Raw genomic sequence first — 5,490 nt, 5'->3', positions numbered from 1 at the left:
CTAGGTGAAGTATATACAGAAACTCTCTATACTATTTTTAGAACCTTTCTGTAAACTTAAAATTACTCCAAAATAAAAAGTTTCCTTTTAAAAATGGATCCATTCTTTAACCAGATATGGTGGTACACAAGACCAGCCTGGGCAACATATGGAGATCCTGTCTCCAGGAGAAAAAAAAAAAAAAGCATATTCCATTCTGTATTGTTTTAAAACCTTTGTTTATTCCCTTAATAAATTTACCATAAAATCTTTCTGTCTTAAAATGACTTATTTCGTGATCACAGACTATTCCATCCCATGAATGAATCAGCCAATCTCCCCTTTTGTTGGAAATTTAGGTTGTTTCCAATTCTAACCCTGTTATAAAGAATGCTTTCTGCACATATTTAGTCATTTCCTTGGGGGACATGTACAAACTGGAATTGCTGAGCCAGAGCGCTAGCTAGGAAACACTTACTGAGCACTACGGGAGTCACTGTTCTAAAACACCTGATAGACATGAACTCATCCTGTCAACAGCACAAAGAGAGAGGCACTGTTCTCATTCCCTTACCACAGGACAATTTTCAAAGGTTTCCAAAACATGAGCCCACATATTCTCACTAAAGACTCTCACGGCCCACTCCAGCACCTCACTGGTGTCACGTGCACACAGATCTACCCCATCATGTTCTTTTGTGCTCCCTCCTATTTTGGCCTCAAGATAGGAGCAGGTACAGCCAGGCCAAGGTGTGGTTTCAGCAGTTGAAGATGCTCCCCTCATCTTCAACTATAGAATGTCCTACTCTCAGTAAGCTTTGGGGGTGCCAAGACCATTGCTATCTGGTTGGCTGCCATGTCAGGACCACAATGTCTCCTGCCAGCCTGGAGTAGAATCAGCATCCCTGGGGAAGATAACACTGATTCCCATCTCCAGTCAGGGGCACATCTGGCAGCTCAGGAAACACCCCAGTGAAAAGCAACCCGTTTGGGTTTGGTACAGAATTCCAAAGGGGATGAGGTGGCACTGAGGAACAGGAATGGGTAAAGATACCTATTCTGAAATAGCTGGTAGCCATGGTAAGGTCCTTTTTTCCTCAGCAAACGGCCTTGGGAAAGGACACAGAAAGGATCATTTATTGGGCAGCTGCTATTTCTCAATTCATATGAACTTCACCACTCTTCTAGATGAGTGCCATGACCCTCATTTTACAGATGAGTTCACTGAGGCTTACAGGGTGAGTATCTCCCTCAAGGCACATAGTAAGCTACTGTTAGGGCCAAGATCTAACCACAGACCATCTTTGTCATCCTCAGAACTCATGCCCATACCACTAGACACATGACTGGAAAAGAGAGCTGACAATAAAATTGAAGGACTTCCCCCGCTTCAGCCTCACAGCAAAGTATCGCCTGATTCATGGTCAAAGCACAGACTGTGGGGTGTGTTTAGGGGAGGGAGGAAGAGTGGCACACGGGCTGAGCTTAAAGCGGCCCATCAAATCTCTATGTACGTATCCTTGTCTTTTGCTCTTCTGCATTCTTGACATTATTCATGAGTTGAAAAACTTCTAATCAGATACAGATTTCCCAAGAACTCTGATAGGGGTTCTCTAGGTCAGCAGTCCCCAAGATTTTTGGCACCAGGGACTAGTTTCGTGGAAGACAATTTTTCCACAGTCCAGGATGAAACTGTTCCACCTCAGATAATCAGGCATTAATTAGATTCTCGCAAGGAGCGGGCAACCTACATTCCTCACATGCACAGTTCACAGTAGGGTTTGTGCTCCTATGAGAATCTAATGCCACTGCTAATCTGATAGGAGGTGGAGCTCAGGCAGTAATGCTCACTTGCCTGTCGCTCACCTCCTGCTGGTGGTAGTCGTGGCCTGGGGGTTGGGGACCCCTGCTTGAGGCTAAAGCAGCCCAGAGCACCAGTGGCCGCTGTACCTTCCCTTGTGCTGTGCTCTCAGCTGGAATGCTGCCACCCTCTGCATGGAGTCACCCAGATCCCACTTCCTTCACAAAGCTACCTTCTTCTCTGCAGTCTGACCTCCTGCGCATAATTAGCCCTTCCTTTACACTCTGCTTCTCTTCCAAAATAGACTCAAGGCAGTTTACAACACACATGAGCATAAAAATGCTAAACACAGAACTAAGATTGGGCTGGTGTTGGAATTTTATTAAGAAACCATGGCTGAGGAATGATTAACAACTGAACACAAGACGTAGTTTTGAGTTTCCTCACAGCCAGGACAAGAAGGAAAACAGTAGAAAATGAAGCATTTCTTTATTTTTTTTTTTGAGACAGAGCCTCACCCTGTCACCCAGGCTGGAGTGCAATGGCGCGATCTCGGCTCACTGCAACCTCCGCCTCCCGGGTTCAAGCAATTCTCCTGCCTCAAACTCCTGAATAGTTGTGATTACAGGTGGGCGCCACCATGCCCGGCTGATTTTTTTGTATCTTTAGTAGAGACGGGGTTTCACCATGTTGGCCAGGCTGGTCTCAAACTCCTGACCTTGTGATCCGCATGCCCCTGCCTCCCAAAGTGCTGGGATTACAGGCATGAGCCACCGTGCTCAGCCAAAAACGAAGCATTTCTTATCTAGTAGAAGAGAGAAGACCAGCTAAACAGGAAGCATAATGAACTCCTAGCTAAGCTCAGAGGAATTTGTCTGGAAGACCCTTACAGAACACCACACAATCAAATTATTTGCTCCATAGCAACTTTACCACCAAAGTGCAGATCCGTTTGGCTTACTGGCTTGAGGGCTATCGGCACAGGATCTAAGCCAATGTTGTCTTGCCCTCTGATACTTTGTCTTTCCATTTCCACCTGCTTTCTGCTGGGGGCACCTCAATCTGGACTGGGCAGCTGGAGGGGGCCCTCTGTGAGAGCAGCTCATCACCACACTGCCATGGATGACTCTAAACCCAGAACTGCTGCATTCCCAAGACATCAGAAGCACACTGCTCCCTCTGGAGTTATGAATAATGCAACACCATCAGCCACACAGAGCTGCAGTCTGAGAGAGCTGCCTGTGACTCAACAGCCTACATACACACCCTCCCCTGACCACCTTTTCCAGAACCAGGAGATAACAGTGGAGGACAGGGGATGGGAACCGGCTCCTTCCCCCAACATAACTCGCCCCTCCGGCCTTTCTGGAATATGGGTGATTCCAGGAGCTATGTAAATCCCGCACATTGGAGCTTTAGTACCAACAACAAGGAAACAACACAGGATGGCAAAACAGAAAAAGGTCTTACCTGTGGCAAGTCCTTCACTGTAACAGAGCAAACCTACTCGAGTTTCTCCTTTTGTTTAGATCCATGGCTTATAGCTTTTCTGTATCATGAGTGCCTTTGAGATCATTTCGTCTCTTCCCAGCAAAGTGTCAAAGCAATTGGTACAGTGTTAAGAGGCTGGGGTGTGGAGCCAGACTTGGACTCAGGCTCTGGTTCTGCCATTATCAGATGTCTAAACCTCAAAGTCTACAGACATACCATAGAGATAATAGCAGTACTTACCTCCACAGGGTTATCAAGAATAATAAATGAGATAATGCATGCAGAACCTCCCACACAGTTAAGAATTTAATATGTTAGACTATTATTAATTATGAAAACACAAATAATGCTGCATATAATTTCAGAGGTCTATGATTTCTAGGGGATCCTTAGCCTGGTTCCAGATGGTCAGTAAGACAACTTTCATCAATGCCTACATTTTCCCTCTGAATTCCATCTGTGTTTACTAAGCATCTGCTGTGTCCTGGGCAGTCCAACCCACATGAGTATCTTGGTCACCAGTGTCATCAGCACCTTTGAGGGGTAGGGATCATTCCCATTCTACTGATGAGGTGAGATAACTTGTCCAAGGTCGCATGGTGAAGTTGCTGTTGAAATCTGTCTTCTGACACGTTGCTCTGTCTTCATCTGAGGAAAGACTTGTGAGGCTTCTGAGGAGGCTGCTCTCCATCCTGCTGTGTTCTGTCAGTGACACTTTGTGCACACAGGAGATCCTAAGACACATACCCTAGGCCCTCAGAGCCGGCAGTGACTTCTTCAAAATCAGTTCTGGCAGCGCTGAGTGTCCATGGAAAAGAGCTCTTATTTGGAGCAGCCCTTCCTGTCTGCAGAGCTACGTAACTAAACCACTTCAGCAACAACATCAAGGGGACGGATAAGTGTTAGAGACTGTGTTTCAGTCCTGATTGCCTCTTTGCATGACCTCAGGAATGCCACTTCACCTCTCTGAGTCTGGTTTCCTCACCTATAAAAGTGAAGGACAGTTCTGACTCCACAGGGTGCTGTGTGAGGGTTACGTGAAGTCGAGGGTTACATGGAGCCTTTGCATAGTACCTGGCATAACGTCAGTCTTCCGGGAGTGGTAGGACTAGTCTGCATTCTTGGTTTGCAGATTAGATGAGGAAACCCAGGCCCAAAGAAGCAAACAAACAATAGCTCACCCAGTCTTCTCTGTTTATTATTCTCAACTACACCACGCTGCTTCTTCGCAGGTTGGTTTGACAAACATTTCCCCGCAATTAGATGCATGATGACCAAGGGAGGAAAGAAAATTTTCATAGGGTATTTAAAAAGCTCAGGGAACAAACAGATCAGTGCAAATCAGTAAGGCTGACACCTGAAAATGACTGCACAGGTGAGGAAGTGGAGCAGAAGGGGGAGGGGCTGGTTCAGGGAACAGGATTTAATATGTCAGTGAAGACCCTGCCTCTCTCTGTAACAAGATGCCTAAAGAAGAATAGTGGTGCTTCCAGCCCAGCTCCCTCTTGTTTTGGGAAGAACAGTCATTTCTCAGAAACCTCACTTGCAAAGGCAGCCTTTCCAAAAGCATGAGAGCTTTAGTTTGGACAAATTATTTAAGCTCACTTTTGCTGGAGAGGAAATGAATTTAAACTAGGACACACAGAGAAGCAACAAAGAGTGTTAAAGAAGCAACTGAAAAGGTAGTCAAAGATCTGGCTTAGGGATTAGAAGCACTGACTTTCTATACTATGGACAAGTGTCCATTCAACAATTATCCAGCCTGGCAGGAAGCAGATATTTTTCTGTGTATATCTGGATCCAACTAGCATTTATCCAATGTCTGTTGCATGCCAGGTACTGAGCAAAAACCTTCTTCCTATAAATTTCATTTAATGCCATTAAGGCCGAGAAGGTGGCATAACCAATTTCCTTTTTCAGCTGAGGAAACAGGAGCACAGTGAATAACTAACTGGCTGGGATTGTCCTAGGTCCCCTGAACTCCAAGCACAGTGCTATCTCCACTAGACCAAGCTGCCTTGTCTCTGGGCTCAAGAGAAGCCTGCACAGGAGCTGAAGGTCAAGAGGTTGCAGGCTTATCTCATGTGCACATACTTGGACCTCCCTACCACAAGCTGCCAGCGACCACAAGAAAGGGCTTCTTTTCCTTCCAGCCAGGTCCAGAATTCAATGTCATTTTTCTAGCTTAGATTATCTAAAAAAAATGCCACAACAGGGGA

Source organism: Symphalangus syndactylus, chromosome 12, assembly GCF_028878055.3.
Source record: "Symphalangus syndactylus isolate Jambi chromosome 12, NHGRI_mSymSyn1-v2.1_pri, whole genome shotgun sequence".
Taxonomy (NCBI): Eukaryota; Metazoa; Chordata; class Mammalia; order Primates; family Hylobatidae; genus Symphalangus; species Symphalangus syndactylus.
The sequence above is the reverse complement of the archived record's forward strand: the minus strand, read 5'-3'. Positions refer to the sequence as shown.